We start from the raw sequence: 23507 nt of genomic DNA, 5'->3' as shown, positions 1-23507 counted from the left end.
TCTTTTTGCAAAAGTAAATAACTCAGTTTTTCAATGCGATTTTCATTTTTATAATCATAATTTTCACTATAAATAGAAAAGTAAAACAAGAAATAATTGTAAATAAACAAAATGTTACTTAGATATTTTGATTATTAGCTAACTTTATAAGTTTAGAAAAAACCTATATAATATTATTCATTTTGTTATCGTTAAATCATTTTTTAACTTACCTTGTTAAGTAAGCTGAAAATGAGAATTTTGTTTGCGTTAAGTTAACAAAACCAAAAAATGGAAAGTATACATGAAGATCAGTCTGAGGAGCTAAAAAAAACTGAGTCAGCATTTTTAAATTAAAAAAAGTTTATTTATACCGTTAACCCTTCTTACCCAAAAGTATTAAAAACTAATCAAAAAATAAAGTTTAAATTATTAAAATTAAAATACTAAAAAAAGTTTTTTTTTGCTGACAAAGCTTTTTTCAGCTCAGACTGACCTCTGAGTATACTAGCCTTCAACACTATATAAACTTTTTATTTTAAAATAGATATTTAAAAAACATCTTGGTGCGATTTTATTTGTCTTCAGTTATCTAATTAACCATTTTTTAAACGAAAATAATAATATAAAACTTAACATTTTTCGAAGTTTGTAATCCTGGACTAGTCCTAGACAAGACGTTAAAAGATATCCGTTTTCGTGATGTGCGACTCGATAAACGGAATGTTTTTTGTGCACCAGGTCTTAACACCAAAAGTTTTAAGCGTATTTTTTGTCGTTCAATAAAGTATGTTTAATCCTTCCCTTTTGAGCTAAATTTTCCTAGGTTACTGTGATTACCAAAATAAAAAGTTTATATAGCTTAAATAATTATTTTAATACTTAACAAGCGAATTAGTAACGGATTCCAACTTTCTGCAAGAAATTTTGTTTTAGTCATCGTTATTCTTAAAAACACAAAACTTAACGACGAAAATCTATATGACTAAAAATGAAAAGAAATAAAAATCTTGGATTTAAGTTTTTTTACAATTAAATAAGTAAACAGTGTAAATACAAATAAATTAGTTAGAAAGTAGATATTTTTTTATTTCTATGTATAGCAAATTATTAAATAAAACTATAGTCATAATCGTGCACAGACTTATACTCTTAGCTTACCGAGTGTAAACTAAAAAATAATAAATTAGTTTACCAGGTTCATTCTTCACTAGGTTCTTAAATCAAAGTTTTGGAGAGCTTTTTTTATCGTTAAATAAATAATTAACAATCAGTTTTGTTTTTTATTAAAAAATAATAATTTATTAAGTAGGGACTGACAAATTTTATAGATTTTAAAATATTTTTTATTCTGAAACAATTATATTTATACTTATTCGAGTCATTATATACTTTTTCAAACAGATTTTTTTTAATAGCTGATTTAAGTTTGTTTTTTAAATAAGTTTTAAATAAAAAAGTTTTTTTTTATTTAACAAAAAAATCTACAAATTTATTAGTATTCGTTATATTGCCTAAAGTACTTTCAAAATCTTCTTCAGTAGGCAATTAGAACTAATTAAATTAAATTTACCAACAAAGTTTACCTTAAAACTTGATTTATAGTTACGTAATAGGGGACGGGTCTAAATTGCGCGAAGACAAAATTGCACGAGGTTACTAAATTGCACGTGGGGACTAAATTGCACGAGAACAAAATTGCACGAGTGTACAAAATTGCACGAAGATACTTTTGCACGAAGACTAGTTTGCACGCAGGCACAAAATTGCACGAGGAGACAAAATTGCACGAAGACTAATTTGCACGAAAGCTCAATTTTGCACGAGTTACATTTTTGCACGGAAGGTCAATTTTGCACGACAGACAGTTTTGCACGGAGGGTCAATTTTGCACAAAAAAGTACTAACTTAAAATAACTAAATAAAAAATATATTAAAACCTTTATACTTAATAAAAAAAAGCATGTATTAGTGTAGTTAATTTTAAGTTATTTAGGTTTATATTATTTTTATCTATTTTTTAATTTATTTAGCTTTTTTAAAATTGAAACTAAATTATTGTGTTTAAAAACTAATAAAAAATTTAAGAAGTTATTAATAAAAATAAAAACAGGGTTTTATTTTAATTAAAATATCTCTTATTCAAGAATAAACATGTATTGATGTAAATTTAAATTAAATTAAAATTATTCTAAACTTTAATATGAAATAAAACAAGATTAAAAATAGTAGTAAATAAATAATATTTACATGGGTAGGTGTTAAAATTGCACGAGCGTACAAAATTGCACGAGGGGACAAAGTTGCACGAAGATACTTTTGCACAGAAAAAAACAAGCATGCAAAACAGTGAATCAATTAGATAATTTTAGAAAGGAGAAAATCCGTCTGATAAAATTGTTATTGTGCAATGTACAGAAAGTTCTGTTATGGCTGTGTACTTCCATAAATTAAACTTAAAATTTTTTTTTTTTTATAAAACTTTTAAACATAATTTATATATCATTATTTTCTATTTGTCTAAACTTTATCTTAGTTGCATTACTATTTGCACGCGTTTTACTCTAATTATATCTTAAGTGTCTCCTGCTCTGTTTTTTCTCTTTATATAACCCAGACTTGGGCAAAAGCACTGGCAGAAGCAATTTTCTTCTTACTTTTTTAGAATAAAAAGGAGATACAAGCTTTTGACTAAAATAAAACAAACGAAAATATACAACAGCTAGTATTACCTAATTTCTATTTTTAACAAAAAAAAAATTATTAGTACAAACAAAACTCTTTTTGGTAATTATATTTTAATAACGGTTAGAATCTAATTTTATAATCTAGTTTTATTTTTATTTATATATTTTTTTTTTGATTGATTTTTGTTTTTTATTTAATTTGTTCATTTTGAGTTTTTTAACTATAAGTATTTCTTTTAAACTTTTTTAACTATTTATTTCATTTATTTAAAATTTTTTAATAATTTTGTCATCTTTTGTTTTTGACTTTTATTTTATGTATTTATTATTTAATTTATTAATTTTTATAAATCTTATTTATTTTTTGATTTTTTCAAAATTTATTTATTATTTAGTTATTTGATTTTTTAAGTTCTGACTTCTTTTATTATTTACTTTATTCTGTTTAACATTTAATATTTATTTTTTTCTTAAAAATATTTTTTTTAACTTAAAAATATTATTTGTTTTTATTTTTCTAGTTAATTTTTTTTTTTATTAATTGATTTGTTTTTTTACTTAATACTTGTTTACTTTTTTATTTTTAATTGTTTTTTTAATTTTTACTTAATATTTTTTACTTTATTTTTATTTTTTAAATATTATATAGTTTTTTTTCGTATTTTTCTATTATTTAGTTATTATTTTTTTTAATTCTGATTTTTTTTTTTAATATATTATACAAATTTTTCGTGCAAAAGAGTTTCTCGTGCAATTTTGTCCCCTCGTGCAGAAATGTCTACGCGCAATTTTGACCCGTCCCTGGGTAGGAAACAAAACTCGTGCAAAATTGACCCTCTGTGCTAAATTGTCTCTCGTGCAAAAATGACCCTTCGTGCTTAAGTGTCTGCGTGCATCATTGTCTGCTCGTGCAAAAATGTACCCTCGTGCAAAAGTGTCTTCGTGCAAAAGTGAACCTTCGTGCAATTTTGTCTACGTGCAATTTTATCTTCGTGCAATTTTGTGCTATCGTGCAAATTATTCCTCGTGCAAAAGTATCTTCGTGCAATTTTGTGTTTTCGTGCAATTTTGTCCCCTCGTGCAATTTTGTACGCTCGCGCAATTTAGACAGCTACCCACGTAATAATATCCTTTTTTGAACTTTTATATGCAAGAAAATTTTAAATTAATCAGTTCTAATTGCCTACTGAAGAATATTTTCAAAGTACTTTAGGCAGTATAACGAATACTAATAAATTTGTAGATTTTTTTGTTAAATAAAAAAAAACTTTTTTATTTAAAACGATCGATAAAGACAAAAAAATCACGAAAAACATCACACAACCAAGGGAAGATTTGAGACACTTAAAACTAAAATATTCTTAATGTTTTTTAAATAAGGAAACTCTAAGCGCAGTAGGTTTCAGTTTAGGTAAGTCCATTGTTTATATTGTTTATATAACTTAAAACCTGATATCCAATTTTACAAATTTATATTCAAATTATTTCTATACTAAGGCCTAAGTATAAACTGAAAATTTACAATAATATAGTTTATCAAACCACAATAAAAAAGTTCAAAATATTTGGTCCTAAGACCTAGTGTACGATACGGTTATTGAGTCGTACACCAAAGATACCTTTTACAATATATAATTATTATTATATAACTATAATTATTATACATTATCTTAATATGTAAAACAAATATACAATTCTAATTTATTACATTAATTATTAAATGGCTTGTATTTTTCATAACGTATTACAATTAAATCACTTGGATATAACAAAAATTAAATAAATAAAACTAATTAATTATATTAAAACGTTATTTGCATAAAATCTTAGAATAATTTTTTTTTAAATGTGGTTTAAATATAATATACAAATAATATAATTTCAATTTATAAGTATAAAAGAAGTATACAACTTTAATCAACTATAATGAATATTTAGTTGCATATGTTTTATAATGTACGACAATTTAATCATTTTTATATAACGAAATTTAAATGTATAGTTTTGAATAAATATAAAAATAATATAAACTACATACTGCAAATTATCATTTTGTAAACAATTTTCAAAATCAATAATGCCTTATTTTATTTGTGTACTTATTTTATAGATCACAATAAAAGTTCTCGACTTACTGCTGAGGAGAATGATCTATTCATTTTTTTAAGTTTTATTAACAAAACAATGTTTCACTTGTTTGAACTAAATCAAACGAGATCATCAGTTGAACAAAATCTGTATCTTTTTTTTATATAAACGGGCAAGAAGACATTAGCTACACTTAAAATAAAACTTGCTTTTATGTGTAAAAAAACAAAACAAAAAAAACAAATTAAAACTTAAAGTTTAAAATTATCAATTTAGAAAAATTATAATATTCCCAGGTTTGTTTATCTTAAGGTTAGAAAAATATAAGCTACTGAATAATGTTATAAATTCAAAACTTAAACAAATAAATATACTTACAACATTACTTAGGCTTGTAAAATTTGTAAACTGCTTTTACTGTTTAAAAAAATCAAGCTATCGTATTGTGACGTAACTATAAGTTAGAATTATAAAGTCTAAAAGAGCTATAAATTTGAAACATTTAAATTGGTTACTTTTGTTGATTTTAATAATTAATAAAACAAGTTTGATGTTGAACATGAAATTTTAATAAGACTATGAAACTTTTTATAAAACAATTTCAATATTTTTGTTTTACTAAGTTTATAATTAGTGATCACATTAAAAATAGACTTAAAATTATCTAAAACATCAACAATAAAATTTTAGATAATATTAACTGTTTTTATAGGGTCTAAATTGCACGAGTGCACAAAATTGTTTTTAAAGGCTAAACTATTTTTTTAATTTTTCATTTTCATGGATAAAATCTTAATACAATAAGTCTAGCTACTTAAAAACAAATAAACTTGTTTTACAAAAAAATCACTTCCAATTGTGAAATTCCCACATGTGATCGATGTGACAAAACAGAATGCTTGTGTTCAAACATTGTTTTACATAAAAAAAACAAAGTTATAAACACAACGCAACCTGAATTATCCTGTGAGTTGAACTGCAAGACTGAAACTTAGTGGTTGACTGACACATATACACAAAGTATTTTGTAGTATTTGAACTAGAAACTGAAATAGTTGTGCTCATACCAGTTTTAAAGATACACCTATTATAAATCACATTTTACTTCTAAAGTTTTCATAATTAAATTTAATGTCTATCCAAATGATAACAGTAATTTTCAACTAATAATAAAATAAATAATCATTTTTTTTTAATTATTAAAAATTAAAGTAAGTTATATATTTCAATAAAAACAATGAAATATACATATTTTTTATTTACTTATTTTTAATACTTACACAGTATAACACTTACAAATAACTTAAACTCTATGCAAAATTTTTGAATATTTTTAGTTATCTGACTTTTTATCTCAGGCCACCTTTCTCTATCTTTTATTTTTTAAATGAAAGGTCAGTAAACTAAAACTAAAAACAGACTGCCCTTCGAGTTTAATCGTCGTTTTAAGTTAGCCTTATAAACCTGCTAGCGTAAACGATATTAGGAAATGTTTAATGTTTTTAATTTTTAGAGGTGTGGAACTATTTAATTTCAGACAATTAAAACTTTGACAACTTAAATCCTTATATGTATGTTTAAAGGGCTACAACTAAAAAAGTAATGTATTGTTGAAAAAAAAGAAAAAAATACTTATGATAGTCTAGTTTTAAAGTTTTTATAAGCCATTTTTTTAAATTTTTACAAGACTTTAAATATTTTTTGATAAGTTAAAAACTACTAAAAATGACTATATTTAAAACTTATTTTAGCCATACCTTAAAAATATTTAACTTTGCAAAAAAAATGGCTTGTAGATATTAATAAGACCTACAAACGTTTTTTTTTTTCAAATAGACATTACTTTTAGAGTTGTGGCCTTTGAAGCATTTTTTCAGAACTTGAATTGTCCGAATTTAAGAATTCGTGCACCCTGTTATATGCCTTAAAACGTTTGACGTCGACTTATTAGATCGACAAAATCAAATAAATTTACACCGATCTTTAAATAAAACTGTTTTTGACGGAAAATTAAAAAAAAAAATTATTTTGATTAATAATCTATCTAACCTTTTAAACGTATTAAATTAATATTCATTTCAGATTATTAAAGAGTTGATTACCAATCGAATAAGGAATTGTCATTTAAAAAAAATACTAATAACTAACTTATATTTGAAAAATTAAAGAGTTAATAAGTGAACAAAAAACAGACAATATATTTATTTAACAGATACTAGTTTTAAATAAACTACTATTTAATTTTTTGTATCACTAACACCTTCTTTTGTAATTTTTTTTTAGTTTATATTGTAAAAGAGAAGTTGAGAGTTAAATTAAACATGACTTTTCAAATTTTTTAAATTCTTGATGCTTAAGTTGATTTTTAGTAAAGGTTTTAGCTTTAAGTTTGAATAAGTTATATAAGAAATTAAAAAACACTGCAAGTTAAGTACGAAATATTTAGCTCTGTGTTTAAAATGCTTTTTTCTGGTTAGAAATAAAAATAACATATAAGTAGTAATGGGAAAATATTGTATATTTTTACTTATTATACTGTATTAAATTTAGATAAATTAAAACTAAAAGAGCCGGAAAACAACATTTTTTTAAGTAATTTAATCTATAAAACTTGAAATTTCACTAAAAAAATGAGTTATTACCTAGGATGATGTCGCACTAATATCAAGCTGGAACTATTTTTAATTCAATGTTGTTTTTTACCATAATTATAGGCTTTAAAATAATATTTTATAAATACATAAATAAAACTCATTTATCATAAACCAAAAAAACATAAATATTTAATTGTTTTAATTTTTTAAAATAAAGTAAATGAAACAATAACTTATATACATTAATATACTGTAAAATAAAATCAATTTTGTATTTTAGTTTATAACAAATGCGTTTAAATCTAACTATGTATTTATATAGCTTGTTTAAAACGAAGTATAATTTTAGATCAATTATACAAGGCTTAAAATATTGATTTTTAGCCAAAAATTGTGGTTCAAAACGATTTTCAACACAATATAATTTCAGCTTGATATTGGTGCGATATCATCCTAGGTAATTACCAAAAAATGTTTAGACTTTTACAACCAAATTAAAATATCTTTAAATTATAATTAAATGTTTGCCTGATGGTGCAGGAATTCTAATAATGATTTTGAAATCTCTCTGAGTTAAAAATTTCAAAAAATCAAGAACCAACTTTGTGGCCAACAGATAAACAAAAATAAAACAACTTTAAAAAAATTTAAATACCATTAAATGATAAAATAATAAATTGCAGGGTGGATTTAGTGGTCTAAAGATGATTTTGAAGATTCTCTGAATTGAACTTTTAAAGGTTTTATCGCAGTTGGTTGACACATAAACAAAAAAAATATATTTTAAAGTACAGAAGCTTCACACAACATTATTATATACAACAAAATAAGTAAAATAAAATTTTAGTGAATATATGTGACACTTTTTAAGTAAAATTGTACTTACTTGTTCAAAAACAATACTGTATAAAAAGTTATTTACACTAAGTAACAATTTATAGTGGGAACTAAAGCATCTAAGTAAAAAGTTTCCTAGAAAGAAAATGCTACTTTAAAACTTTTACCTGTTATGACGTCACGATTGAAATTTTATTTAAAATCTACTTCAGCTTGGTAAAAAAAGAGCCTTTTTTGTTGAGGAAACTTTTTAATCTTTCTTTGTTATAAATTCAACATTCATCATTCAAAGTTTATCAATTAACCAAAACAAAGTCAATAAACAACGTTTTTAGTAATATTCTAATAATCTTTTTTTCTTCTTTCTTTTCTTTCTTTTTCATGGGGTTCACAGGAAACAGGAAACCAGTCAAAACACGCCCCTGCCACAAATTGAGCATTAACAAAAGTTATTTAACGAAAATTTTGATTAATTATTGTTGTAAAAAGTTATTTTACTACAAACTTCGTTCAAAATATAATTTAAATGTGTTGAAACTACACTGCCTGTGATGGATTATTTATAAAAAACTTAACTCGCTAGTTTTAAAAGCTGTTTACCTCTAATTAATACTTGTTGTTTTCATAAAACTTTAAACCATCTTAACAATATAAATACATAAAAAACAAATTAAAGAATAAAAGTAACAAAAAATTTTGTTTTACAAACGACTTGTATTGTTTAAATACAAGTTTAAAATTTTTAAAATGAAAATTGGCTAACACAAATAATGCACCTTTTTATTAGGTTTCTGTAAAAATTTAGCGATGCGATTAAAAAGTTGTGCAAATGAATTTAAAATTTGGCTAAAGTCAATTAGTTTAATACAATTAAATATTTCAAATAAGTCTAGTTTGTTTTGTTTTACAAGTAATTCCTTATAATCGTAAAATGTAATTAAATCTAAACAATAAAAAAAAATCCAATTAAATATTGAATATAAGACGTGTACAAAAAATTGACATAATTAAATTATTTTAGGGTTACTACAATTTATATTCTAACAATCCAAGTTATATAAAGTTATGCATTTAATTTATACACTTTTTAAATTCTTGTTGTATTATTTTCATTTTTTTTTAATGGATTTTTTGGTAAATTTTTATATTTATTCAACTTTTAATTAGTTTTTGAAATTTGGCTAAAATAAATTTTTAAAGCTTACAAAATATAGTATTTTACAGTAATTATTAGTTACCCTTTAGATAAATAACATTTGATTTATTATGATCTTTAACAAGTTTAACCAACATACAGTTTAACTTTTTAAAACTGAAATTTATTTATTTAGCTATCGAGACATAACTTTTTATTTCAAAACGCAAATTTTCATGAAAAAAATTTTTAATAAAAAAACGAGCAGATAAAAATTAATTATAAAAAAGTTAACTAAATTGTATTATTGCTATTTAAAAAATGTATAAACAAATTTGTTATTTGTAAAAAAAAACCACAAAAAAAAGAGTTATAGTAAACTGTTTCAACAAATTTAAAAAAATAATGGAAACCTTGTTTACAAAAACATGAATGACATTGATTTAAATTAAATTGTAAACAAACTTCTTTTTAACTTGTTAATTTTGATAACTAGTTTTTCTTATATTATATTTCTACTTCTGCTGATGTCTCAAAGAAAAATAAATACTTTTTTTGATAGGTAAGACTTATTAAAGTATAATTAAAATATCTAAGTAATATAACTGCTTCAAGTACATAACCAAGAACACATTAGAACTAAAAAAAAACTGGGACTATTTAGTCATAGCTTACATAACCACCAATATAATTAGTACTTATTATTCATACCTACTTTCATAAATTGTCAACAAGTATTGTCAAGCTTAAGTATTCTAACTTTAGTATTTTAACTCTAGCTCTAAAATAAATTAGCTTTTTATATTAATTTTATTATAAAAAATCTTTTAAAGTGTTTTACACTTTTACATAAGCTGTATGGATTTTTTATTAAAAAGTTTCCAATGGCAAGTGAAGTTTTGAAAAATATACCTACTTTAACTTGTTAATTTTAGTGTATTTAGTATTGAAAAAAATCATTGAAGTAGTCTTACTTCAATAACTTCTAAATAAATTTACACTGCTAATAGTAATACTTAATTTAATTTAATTTTTAACCGAAAAGAAAGTATCCGTTTTTAAAAAGCTGGAAGAAAGTTAGAATAATTAGAAAAAGTTAAAAAAAAAAATAGTGGCCACCTTGTATGAATAACTTTGTTATTATACTTATAACCAAAAAAAAAATTAAATTAAAGTAATGATTCTAAAAAACAAACATTTAAGCATAGGGTGTTAGGGCATATTTTACAAAACTTAACATTAGCTTTTAAATGAAAGTATGAACTTTTAGCTAGTTTTAGTAGATCTTTAAAATTTTACTTAAGTTTTAAGATATAATCATTTTAAAAAAAGGTTCAAGTAAAATGCATGGACTTAAGTTTTTTCATTATCAGTTTTCTCAGAGGTTTAAAAGTTCATCAAAATTCTGTTTTTTTACTTAGCTAGAGTTTTAAAACTTTTAGGAATATATTTTTCATAGTTAAAAAAAAATCTGTTTGTAAAATATTTTAAAATGTGTAACCTTTATGTTTTAAAAAGCTTATTTTTTGACTAAAAAATCTTCAATTTTATAATAAAAAACTCCCTACATTTGAGAGATTTAAACAGTAGTAATGGTTTTACTGTAAAAATATGAAGAAGAATGGTTAATTAATGAAGGAGAAAATGATCTTTTAGTGAGAAGTTTTTGTTTACCTTAAAGATTGCCCTTTACATTTACTTTTAACTCACTCTCTTTGATCTCATTATATCTTAAAAGCTACCTTGAATTTTTTAAAAGAATAAATAGTGCCTAATAGCTAAGGTAGAACTCCAAAATAAAATAAAATTGTGTAAAACCACATAAAATTGTGCCTTGTATGCCCTTCTAGTTTTAAAAATATTTTGTGTTGTACTTACTCATCTTAAATGCTATTTAACACCAGACTATAAAAATTCAAGATTTTTATTTTAATTTTTATTTATAAGCAAAACTTATTAGTGTAACTCAGTTTAAACACTTATGAAAATTTTGACTAGATTAAGTCATTCTTCTCATTCTACTATCTTAATTTTTACACCATTTTAAGGTTTTTAAGAATACAAATTCTAAGTGCAAGAATATTAGAAGAAATATTGTTCAATTAACGAAGTTATTTATTTTAATTTGAATGTTACTTTTTATATGATCCACTATTTTATCTAATGAGTTGTTAAGTTTTATGTTTGTGATATAACTTTATAGCTTGAGTAGTAATACAGTTAAATTTAATTAAATATGTTTTTTGTTTATTTTAGAGTTTATTTAATTAGCAATAAAAGCAAAATAGAACTAAAAAAAAAGTAAAAACTAACACACCTATAAGTCAAAAATTTGTAAAGTAATTTTGTTAGAGAATTGTCTAATTGTCTTATATTTTACTCACTCCATTAGTAGTTCTATTCTAAAAACCTATGTAAGAATCTTAAGAATCTTAATTTAAAAAATTAACAAACTATTTTACTTGAAAAAAAGATCTTACTTTTTTATTTTAAAATACAATTTCTATCTTTTTATTACTTTAGTAAAAAGCACTTATTTTAAGAAATATCAGTTATTCAATTATAAAACAGGGATCCACACACTTAGGGAACTCAGTGAATTTTAATTCTTTTTTTTCTAACTCAGGGAAAATCAGGGCAGTTTTGGTTTTTCTAAAACTTTTTGGGAATTTTTAAGATTTTTTAATAAATCTTAGGGAAAACTTTTTGTAGATTTAGAATGAGATTTAGTTAATCCAGTTTTAATATTTTGTTTAAAAAAGTTAATTTAATGTTTTTCAAGTGCTTATTTTGATTTTTTTGCCTTGTGGCTAGTTCTTAAACATTATTTAAATTAACATTGTAAATTTTTAATAAATGATAGAATTTTTTAGGATTTAATAAAAAACTCAGGGAAACGCAGGAAAGTTTCTGGTCACTCAGGGAAGATTTTTTGGCTCAAATAGTGGCAACCCTGATAAAAACTTGAAACTTAACTATTTATAAGCTGAAAGTATTATGTTTATAAATTAAGTAAGATAATTACAATTATTCTATTTATTAATATCAAATATATTATATCGAATTAACATTTAAAATATTATTATATTAGTAGCATTTGTCCCTTTTTCTAAACTTATGAGATAAAAAATAGACCAACTTAGGCAAGCTCAAATCAGTTCATGTCATCTTAAAATTGAATAAGTTTTATACTCTTTGAAAAGTTCTGTTTTATAGTTTAATGACTCTATCTAAATAGTTTTCTCTTAGTTTTTTTCCATAAACCAGTACAAAAGTATAGTTGTCTTATAAAATTTCAAACTTTGTGCTAATTCTCGATATTTAGTTTTCAACTAGGTTTAAAATTTACTTTTTGAAAGTAGTTTAATAATCAATCAAATTAAATGAGCTGATAAATTTATTCTTAGGTCATTTTTGTCAACCCTGTTGTGTATAAAAGATATAAATAAAAAAGACACCCTGCAAATATGACTTTAAAAAACCTATATTTAATAAGTTTGTCAAACTAGTTGAACTAAAATAATTGTATTGCATACCTGCTTTACAAACATATTTTTATTACAGTTGTTTAGTAATTGTAAAAGTATATGTAATTCATATATAAATGTAAATATTTTTGAATGAGGTTTTTTTTTGCTCAACACGCAGGTTTTAGTGAATCAAGCTAGCTTATTTTTTTGCTTTTATAGAAATAACTCTGCTTGCAGTCTGGATGTAAATTAGCTTTTAGTTTTGTTGTATGCTAAATATTATGTTTACATATAGTTAATAAATACTTTTTATTAATTTTTGCAATTTCTAATGAATGTATTTAGAGTATTAATAATAATTCTTGTTAGTTTAATTAAGACAATTTTTTAGAGTTATAAAGTTAAATTAAGATATATAAAAAAAGTTTGTTACTGCTGGTTTTCAGTAAATTACAAAGCTATGTAGCTTTTGTATATTGTATCATACTTGATAATTTTATACCTTAGTTTTCCAAATAGTAAAAGAAAGTTAAAGTATAATTATAGTTTCATATTTCATCCTAAAAAATAGAAGTCAGCATGATAGTCAACAAAACAGCCAGTATGCATCATACTCATCTAAAAGAAGCATTTCCAGTAAATTTGATATGCCATGGACTGGACCAAGCAACAAATATAATCCTGTTTTGAGCAAATACCACATAAGCCGAGTAAGTTTTTATATAACTCTGTTGCTGTTCAAAAAAATTCTAATACTAACTTGAAATTTAATTTGACTTCGAAACAAAGTTTAAACATATATAAACCAAAATCAGTGGTTCTCAACTTCTGCAACATTTTATAAACTACTGATAAAATTTTTGTACAAAATAGCTAATTTAGTTTGAATTTGTTTAAAAAATAAAGTAAAAAAGTATTAGATGTCTTTATATTTGCATGAAAATATAAAGACTAATTAATAAATATTCAAAGTAGAACAAGAACAATTTTGGTTATGTGTGAACCACATTTTTTATATAAAAGAATTATCTATGCACATTAAAGTATTTTATATGCACACTACTGTGTAAAATGCACATTGGTTTAAAATAGTTTAAAAATATTTTTAGGCTGACTCAGATTATTATTTTTTTGTCATGAGTGGAAGCTTTGAGTATACCTATTTCTACAGGTTCTTCACATTATTTGAATGTGGTGTTTTATAAATGTTGTATAGCTTATTTCTAATATAAATAGCATACGTTTAATAAGTTCATTATTGATCATCTAAGCAGTACAGGGTTTTAAAATTGTTAGATTACTAAGTTTTTTAGTAAAGGTGTTATAAAGTTCTGAAAAACATAAATGTTTAAAGTTATAAAGAAAATAGGTTTTATAATTTTTTTTCAAACAGATAAAGTTTTTTAAATTTTTTCAATTTAAAGTAAATAAAAAAAAGTCTACAAATACTAGTACGTACAACAGTAGCGTATTACACATTCTATGTTTAGATCACATGTAAATTTAAAGTATGATTAAAGCATAAGTTCATAAATTAAAAAGTTTTTTCTAGCAGCATTATTTTATTTTTATCTGTAAATTTTTCTATAAAGTATCAGTAAAAAAATAATTTCTTCAAAAGACAAAGTTCTGCTTGCCCAAAATTACAAGTGCGTTAATTGTGAAAATAATTAAGTAGTTTGTAAATTATATTATAATTATACCTATAGTTTTTTGTATGTGATTAAATTAATAATTTCTTAATGAAAACTATAGTTCTACAGAAATGTAAGTATATGTTACTTAATCTATACATAAAGCGTAATTGATGATTTATAGCTTCAACATTATATAATTTAGTTTAATATTTTTTAATAATGTTAAATAAGCTATGAAGTTTAGTAGCAGAATTCTAGAAACTATTTGTAGTTACTATGAACTGAAAATAAAAACTTATACCAACTTATTTCTAATGCAGCAAAAAGAATCTGAATCTACAAAATCTTTTTCTATGAATAAAGTTTCATCCATGCCTTGCTCTGAATCCCAGTTGGATTCGCAAGGAAACAATCAATGCTCTAACCCAGCATCTTTTTTCTCTTCACAAGTAAGTTTATTAGTTTGGAAAAAATCAACACATATCTAAAAACTTGATTTTGCTAAAAATTTCAAAAATTTAGCCAATAAATCATGATATTTTAAAGATTTTTTTAGCTTAATATAATCATCTAAGTGCTTTTTTTATTTTTGTATTGTTATTTTTAAATGTAGAAATATATTGCAGTTATTTAAAGTTAAATTTCGAAATATCAATATACAAACTTGCCTTTAAAAATAATTTAATTAGATTAGTAGTAGCGTTTTATTCTGATTAGTTTTCTTTTACACTACTAGTTAATCCAGTACGCGAGTGAGCTAAGTTTTGTTTTCACATTTATCTTATACTGTGAAAGGGTTAATTTTTGCAATTAAAACTGCCATCTACGTCTTTAAAAAAAATCAAGAAAAATTTTATAGTTGCTTTTAAAAAATAAAATTGGTCTTTTTAGAAGTTTTTTAATACACTTACATGAACTAGCTATTATAAGATCAGTTGTAAATAAATGCACCAAAACAATTGAAACTCTGATTTTTTTTTCTACGAATTTTGTTTTTTAAATTGAATAACATCATCAAAAAGTAGTTTTATGTTTCGAATAAGGGCATGAGTGAGTCAAGGAGTTTATTATAAAAATTTTCATATGCTCACTTATAAAATATTGAAATATGAGTTATACATCAGTTATATATATTGTTAAAACAGATTTAAAACAGGAATCAATTCATAATGAATATTTATTTAAAAATGTTTTTGCGCAATAAAGTTTTGTAATAAATATATTTGTACCTTAGTTTTCATAGAATATATGAATTTCGATTAACTTTTGAGGTATAGTTATTTTTGTAAAAAGTTTATGATACAAGTTTCCCCCCAAATTTTATGTTTATTACTTCTTTGGAAGTTTAAAAACTCACTAAAAATTTATTAAGTTTTAATTTTTTAAGCTAGACATTTCAAACAACTAGAAAACATTCATTAGTATATAAGGTTCATAGAGTTTAAAATAAGTGTTGGAGTTATAAAGTTCAAAAGTAAAGATTCTTGGTTTAAAAAATTAATAAACCTGAAAGCATCTTTTTTAACAAGATAGCACAAATTGTTCTTAATAAAATTTTTTGTTAGTTACAATTATTTAAATATTGATCTACTGTCTTAGTGTGAAAGTTTAAAGAAGATTGGTTTAAAATTGAAAAAAAAAATGTTAAAGTACTCTTTTTTCATCTTTTTTATCTGTCTCCTTCCATAGCAACCTATTCAACTCACTGACTTTGAATATCAAAAGCACCTTTGATGTTTGTTAAGCGGTTAAAAGCGTCTGATAGCTATTATAAAACTTTTAGAGTAGTTTCATTTTGTTAAAATAAAGGTGGACTCCTCTGGTCATAATAAGGAATATTTTAAAATTTCAGTGTAAATTTATTTGGTTTCTTGTTTAAATGATTTTACTTGATTGGTATTTTCTTCCAAAATTAATTTCATTATTTTTTTAATATATTTACTTTCTAGTCTATTTAAATAAAGGACAGCTATCAGTTTAATGGAGGTGTAAGTGGAAGTTTTTCTTCTAGCCAGCAAAGTTTCAAATCGAGCCAGGTTGCTAATTCTAGTGTAGAAATGTCTGACAACCAACAGATACCTCTTGTTAAACGTGAGTTAAGGCAGTTATCTCAAGTCTACCAAGCTGAATGCAACAAATATCAAGAAAAGTTTAAATTTTATTGTTTTCTAGAGTTAAAACTATATTTAATTTATCACACGAATAATTACATAATAAAAGAATATTGTGAGCTGTTAAGTTTTGTTATATAACCTAAGTGAAAGTACAACCAAAAAATTATAATACAACTAATTTCATCTGTTTTTTAGTTTAAGCTTGTATACAAACCACAAAACTACAATGCTAGTTATTATTTAAAGGTATTGTATTTTTATATAAACTTCTAAGCAATTTTAAAATATTTTAATAAAGCGTTGATATAATATAATTTTATTAAAAGATTTACGAGAATTAATAATTTACAGTACTAATTTTTACGTGCTGTACTGCATTTAGATCTTTGTATAGTTTTTTATCTACATGCATCACTATAAGTTATTACCTTAATCGATTAGTTATAATAATATAAAGTTTTTACATTTCAATAAAAGGGAAATCTTTCAAAATAAAACTAAGGCAGATAAAGTAACATAGAAAACAGTATATTGATGTAGTAATTTATCATCCTTCAGTGTTTTCACCTGTTTTCTATGTATGAACTATGCGATGAAGTCTATGTACAGAAACAGGTGCTGTCTGAAATATTAGTTATTTGAAAAATAAATGGAAGCATATTGCAGTGTTGCAAACCATTAAAGTCTGATGAAACGATGTAATATTTCAATGTAGTTCAAATACAATAATAAAGCCATCTTGAAGACTGTTAAACTAAGTCAGTTGTACTCAAAGACTCATATATTTTTCTGTGAAAACAGCTGTATTACTAAAAAACAGTTATGTCAACAAATACTTATTAAAGCCATTTCTTTTAGACAGGAAAACTAAGTAACAACAGAGTTGAAAAATTCTGGAATTCAGAAACTTATATAAGGTTATCTAAGGAAATTTAAATTTATTTAAAAAATAGTAAAATATGCAAAATTTTTAAAGGAAGTCACGGAAAATCTTCAAGTTTTTAGTAGAGTTTTTTGAATTTTTTTAATATCGACGAATTTTAGACTTTTATAAAAGTATTACTGTAAAACTTATATTGACAATTTTGTTTATCGTATTTTATAATTTCTACTAATGAATATAAGTATCAAGTAAGACTATAATATTCTTAAAGAATTGTTGCTCTGATTTTTTAAGTACTGTTTCAGGTAGTAGATACTTTTTACTTTTTAACAAAAATTCAAGGATGTTTGGAGTTGTACAACATTAGTTATTTTATTATTTTTCGAAAATAAGTTCTAACTAAAAGGGTTCAAGCCATAATAGTATACATTTTCAACGGTTAGCTGTCAAATTTGCGCGAGCGTACAAAATTGCACACGTGTACAAAATTGCACTAAGATACTTTTGCACCAGTTCTCATTTTCAACAGTTCTTAACTAGTATAATTTTTATTCACATTTTAATATTCACTATTTAATTAGGAACTAGGAACTTTTAAAGTTAAAAAAATTTCCATTAAATAAACAAAGATTTCTTTAGATGTCTCAAAAATTTATTTTTTATTAAATTGAAAAATACAACGATTGAATGTTGTAAAACTTTTAAAAAACTAACTTTAAGTTTGCAACTAGGTATTAGACTACTTTTATTAAATAAATGCTAAGTTTTTTAATTTGTCTGTAAAAGAACTTTGAACAATTAAACAAATAATATACAGATTTCCTATACATAAAAAAACAGCTTAATTAGCAATACTTTATAACAACTAAAAAACTACAAAAAAAACTCCTTTAAAATCATGGATAAAAATTAAGAATGTTGAAGAAATTTAGTAAACCTATAACAAATTCACAAAAAAAACCCACTCTCAAAAAACTCACATAATTTCACCACACTGAACCATTTGACTTATTTATGATTATTATTTTTGTCTTATTTGATAAACATTTATATAGATTTATTAAATATTTACCTTTAAGTATATTTTTCAATTGACGTTATAAAACAAAAAGAGAGCTTTTTTCCTTAAATTTGAAAGCAAATTGGTTGCTGCACAACCAAGATCAAGGGCAGGTTTCAGGAAAGCTTGATCATTTAATTCAATCTTGAACAACTTGGGAAGGCTGAGGTTTGAAACTATCCCGTCTTTCATAAAGATACATAGCAGTTTAATTACCAAGCACGAAATGTCCTCATGCATAAAAGCAACAACAGGCTGGGTACTCTGGTATAGAGTTAAAAAAGGTTGCATGAGAGATGCTACATAACTAAAGAAATGCATCTTTACTAAGACAAGATAATCAGTCACTGCATCCCTTACGACTCGGTAACATCTGCTGTCAGGACATTTACCCTTTTGCCTAACTACTAATGTTTATAAGCTCACTCAGGTCCTTTTCTTTCCTATAATCCCTTATTTTTCTATACATGGACCAATTTGAATTTGGTCCGTCCATACTTATCTGGGCCAGTTTTGATTCATCTAAAGGCTGTAAAGCTGAAAAAAGGCTTTCTTTGAGGTCCTCAGCGGTGGTATGACCCAAAAACTTTGTAGTTAAGTATTGTGAAACCACTCTGTTGTTAAACATGTATCGAACCACAATATCCATTTGGGTCTTTTTGATAATGTCATTGTAGCTTTCATCAAAAGATACACTGTACAACCTGGATTTTTTAATTGCTTCCAGCAAGATGTTTTCAAAATATGGTCCAAGGCCAAAATTTATCATGTATGATAATTTTGTTCTGGCCATCTGACATGACTGTGCTATTGCACTGTCAGGAAACATCTTCATGGTTGCCACTGATCAAGCTGCTCAAAATTTCCTGACTTTTCCTGACTTTTTCCTGACTTTTTACCAAAATTTTCCTGACTTTTCTAAATCAAAGTTTTAAATTAAACTTATTCTAAAATACATAATCTAACACTTGAAACTATATAAAGCTTTCAATCTAATTTTAATACAGGTTAATAATAATCTTTAAAATTATAGGCAGATGGTTAATCAATTGATCGAAATGACAAAATGTATGGAAAAAGGATTAAGTGATTACAAAACACACAATAGTCAAGGTAAACAATTTCAATTCAAAGTTTTATACAGATTAGCTAGATAGCTTTTATGTTATTGTTAATGTGATCTTAATGGAAACAATGCATAATTTTTAGTTAAAATGTATTAACATCTTTATATATACAAATAATATGTACTTTTTTTTCTACAAAATGACGGAACAGTTTGCACTATTAATGTAAAACAATTCTTTGTTCGAATAAAAACAGCAATTATCTTTTTTAATATAAGTATGATATATATAATAAAAGTGTAATATTCACTGTTTATATTTATCCTATTGTTTTTAAACCCTTTATCTGCAATCTGCAAATGTATCTTATTTAATTTATCTTTATATTAAAAAAAAACTCTTACTGTAAAACGAACTACCATAAGAGCTATGCACGATTTCTGTGATTATTTTTATAATTAGTATATAAATTGTTATTTTTAGATTAAAAAAAAAAAGGTCTTGATGAAACAAGTTTAATAAAAATGCTTTACTCACGTTGAATTGAATTTTTTGTATTTGAATTGACAGAAATTGTATAAATGTGCACTCCAGTTTTTAATTCTTAGCTTCATTACGGTAATTTTACATATCAAGGCATTTTCCTCAACAAATTTTCTATCAAATTTTTTCATGAACGATTCAGTGATTTTAAGTTTAATGCAGAACTATAAATTAACAGTGGTAATACTACTAGTGATCATCAGTCACAATAAACTTAAAAAATAACTACATATGGCTATAAGAAGTTAGAATTATGTAGGCGTGATAATTGTTTTTAAGTAAAGTTAGTTAGTTTGCTTTTGGCTAATAGAGGGATAAGTAAAATAAATTAGTAAGTGACGTAATCAAAGTTTCCTGATTTAAGCTTAATGTATGAAAAATTTAACCAACAAGTCATTACAAAATAACAAAAAGTCAATAGAATAACAAATAAATCATCGGTAAAAACAGAAAAAAAAAGTACATTAGACATTACAAACTATATAGAGCACTTTGCTTATGCTTCTTCCAGTTTTTAAGTAAGTATTTTGCTTGTTGTCTACATGTTTTCATGAGTTCGTTTCTTCTGTTGATACAGTTCCCTTTTTCTCTAGATTTGTTAGGATCTATGTTATACATACCAATAAACTTAAAAGCAGTGAATCGTTTATCTGAATTGCTTTAAAGTTTTTTAATTGAGCAAAGCTATACTTCCTTATTTTGAACTGATTTTAAATATCAAATATTTTCATAAAAAAAAAACTAGTTTTTGTTGAATGATGTTATTTTAAGTTTCATTTGATATTTTAAAAAATCATTAAATATTTATTAAATCTCTTGGTAATTTTGAAAAACTTACTAAATAATTATAAAATTGACTTTTTTTATTCTAAGTTGTCAGTTTTTTTACAAATATCGTCAATTATTACTTCTCGATTAACTCTCTGATTAAAGCTATCTCGAAAACAAAAGTAAGTGGTCTCCCAAAATTGTTAATTTGTTTACTACTTAACACATTTGATTTCAACTTTAAGTTATTACGCAAGTTTAAACAATTGGTTATTGATACTACACTATATAACTATAAAATACATTTTCATAAGACTCACTTATAAATAATTTTAGGTTTAAACAAACAAAAAAGCAAATAATTTGATAAATGCAAACTAAAACAGTTTTATTACATAATTGTTTTGTTATATACAGTATTTAAAGTTTGTTAAATTGTTATATATTAAAGGTTATTACGAAACAAGTTGGTTTGAATAATATTATAATCGAATATTTTCAGTCATGTTCCTTAACTTACAGACAGTTTTACACATTTCTAGTCTATAACTATTAAGTTAAATATGAGTAGAAAAAACATCGTAAAAACTCTTTTTTGTTGTTTAGTCAGAGAATTACGTGGGTAGTGCTCATCGGTTTTTTGCATGCATTAACTTTTTTTTCTTGAAATTTTAATTTAGATTTTGTAGCATGCTTATCAATAAAACTTTCCTTATCTCTCAATAAAGTTCTCAGTATTACAGTAAATATTAAAATCCAGTTTAAGCTGGGTTTTTATAATCAAAAGTAGTATCCTAAAATATACAATTTAAGATTTTTGAATTTGATTTTAAGTATTTAGTATTTGAATACTGCTGGCTGTATCTTTTAATTTAGAAGTAAAAAAGGTTTATAATTAGATTTAAATACAACACTTTGATTTTTACTAGTTGGTCTTATTTTATAGAGTTTAATCTGAGCTATTAGACGTTTTTAACGCTTAACAAAATTCAAAAAAATATTTCAAGATATAAGCGAACATTGTCGTAGACCTCAATAGGTTCCTAATGGAAGGCGCAAGCTAAAAACGCGAAAAAAGGCTATTTCACTAAAAAACTATCTCCTTCATTTTTTAAGCAATTTTCTTAAAATTTTCACAGTAAGTCCATTATTAATATTTAAATCAATTTAATGCAGAAATTTTTTTAATATCAAAAAAGCCTATTATTAAAAGTCTTTTAAATTATGAAAGACATGTTTACCAAAAATTTGAGGTTTCTAGCTCAAAAAATGAAGGAGGAGATAATTTTTTAGTGAGCTTTTAAACTTCCGAAAAAATTGACCCTGAAAAGTTTGCGAAACGTCTATATCTCAAAAACAGGTGCATGACAATTCAAATTCTTAAAAAACTTTCAAAGAACCTTAACTCAAAAATTAATGTACATTTGTAAAGAATAAAATATATGCATGAATGTCTTTTTATTATCTACGAGCCATTTAAAAAAAATTCAAACTGTCGGAAATTGAATTGTCATGTAACCCTCAAAAACTAATTAATATATTACATTCTATAAAAACTAACTTTTAGTTTATACCTTAAGCTTTCATATAAGAGCCAATGATAATTTTTGTAAAAAAAAATGTTGACTCCCCTATGCCCAGATACGAAATTTTACATGTGAAAAAATAGTATACAACTATTAGTTGTCACTTAATAATATTATTTATTTTTATTGTCAAACATAAATAATTCAAGCAAAGCTTTATGTAAAAATTTTATGTAGACTTCGCTACACCTTTGTTTTGTATATTGATTCTGATTTTTTATGTTTTTTGTTCAATATTTCATAACTTGCAGCAAGCTTTCAAGCTGTATATGTTTTTTTCTCATTAAAGTTTTTTAACCAGTTTTTAACTAACCATACGTGTTATGATAAAACTGAAGCATTATATGTTTTCTGTTTTTAAATGTGAGTTATGCTCTGTTTGAAGATAGCCTTGTTGAATGTATGTATAATTTTGTATGTTTCTGTTTCGTAATTTTCTTGTAGATTAGTTTTAAACGTTTTCTATCAACTGCGCATCCTAAATTTTAAGTCGCATTTTATTTCTTCGTTAATCTCTAAAATTTATCGATTATACGTCATGAAAAAATTCTTCAATTTTTGCATGTAAAAACAATATGTATATATATATGTGTAATTTAATTAAGTAAATATAACATAATAACTTCTTAATTTGTAACTTCGATCACTTTTTGTATAGCTTTTTTAAAAGTTTTTTTACCAAAAAGTTTATTTGTTTTTTTTTGCTAATAATTTATATATATTTATATGTTGACTACTATTTCTGTAAAAACTTATCTAAATTTTATTAGTATTCACGAAAAATAATGAATAAGTTGTTTTTAATTGAAATTTTTGTTAGCAATTATTTAATTTTAATGTAATAAATTAAAGAAAAATATTTTATGTTTTCGAACTATTATGATTATTGAATTTAAGAAGACAGTAAACTATGGTTTTATAAATGAGATACGAAACATTACGTACTTTAAAAGTACCCAGTTTATCTCCGACTGCCGTATTCAAGTAGAAATTTAAGCTCTATTATAGCAATGTTTAAACAACAGTTTGCATCGGGTACTTTCAACTTTAAAATAATTA

The sequence above is a fragment of the Thalia democratica genome, chromosome 4 (genome assembly GCF_965202585.1).
Source record: "Thalia democratica chromosome 4, ktThaDemo2.hap1.1, whole genome shotgun sequence".
Lineage (NCBI taxonomy): Eukaryota > Metazoa > Chordata > Thaliacea > Salpida > Salpidae > Thalia > Thalia democratica.
This window is presented reverse-complemented; position numbering follows the sequence as displayed.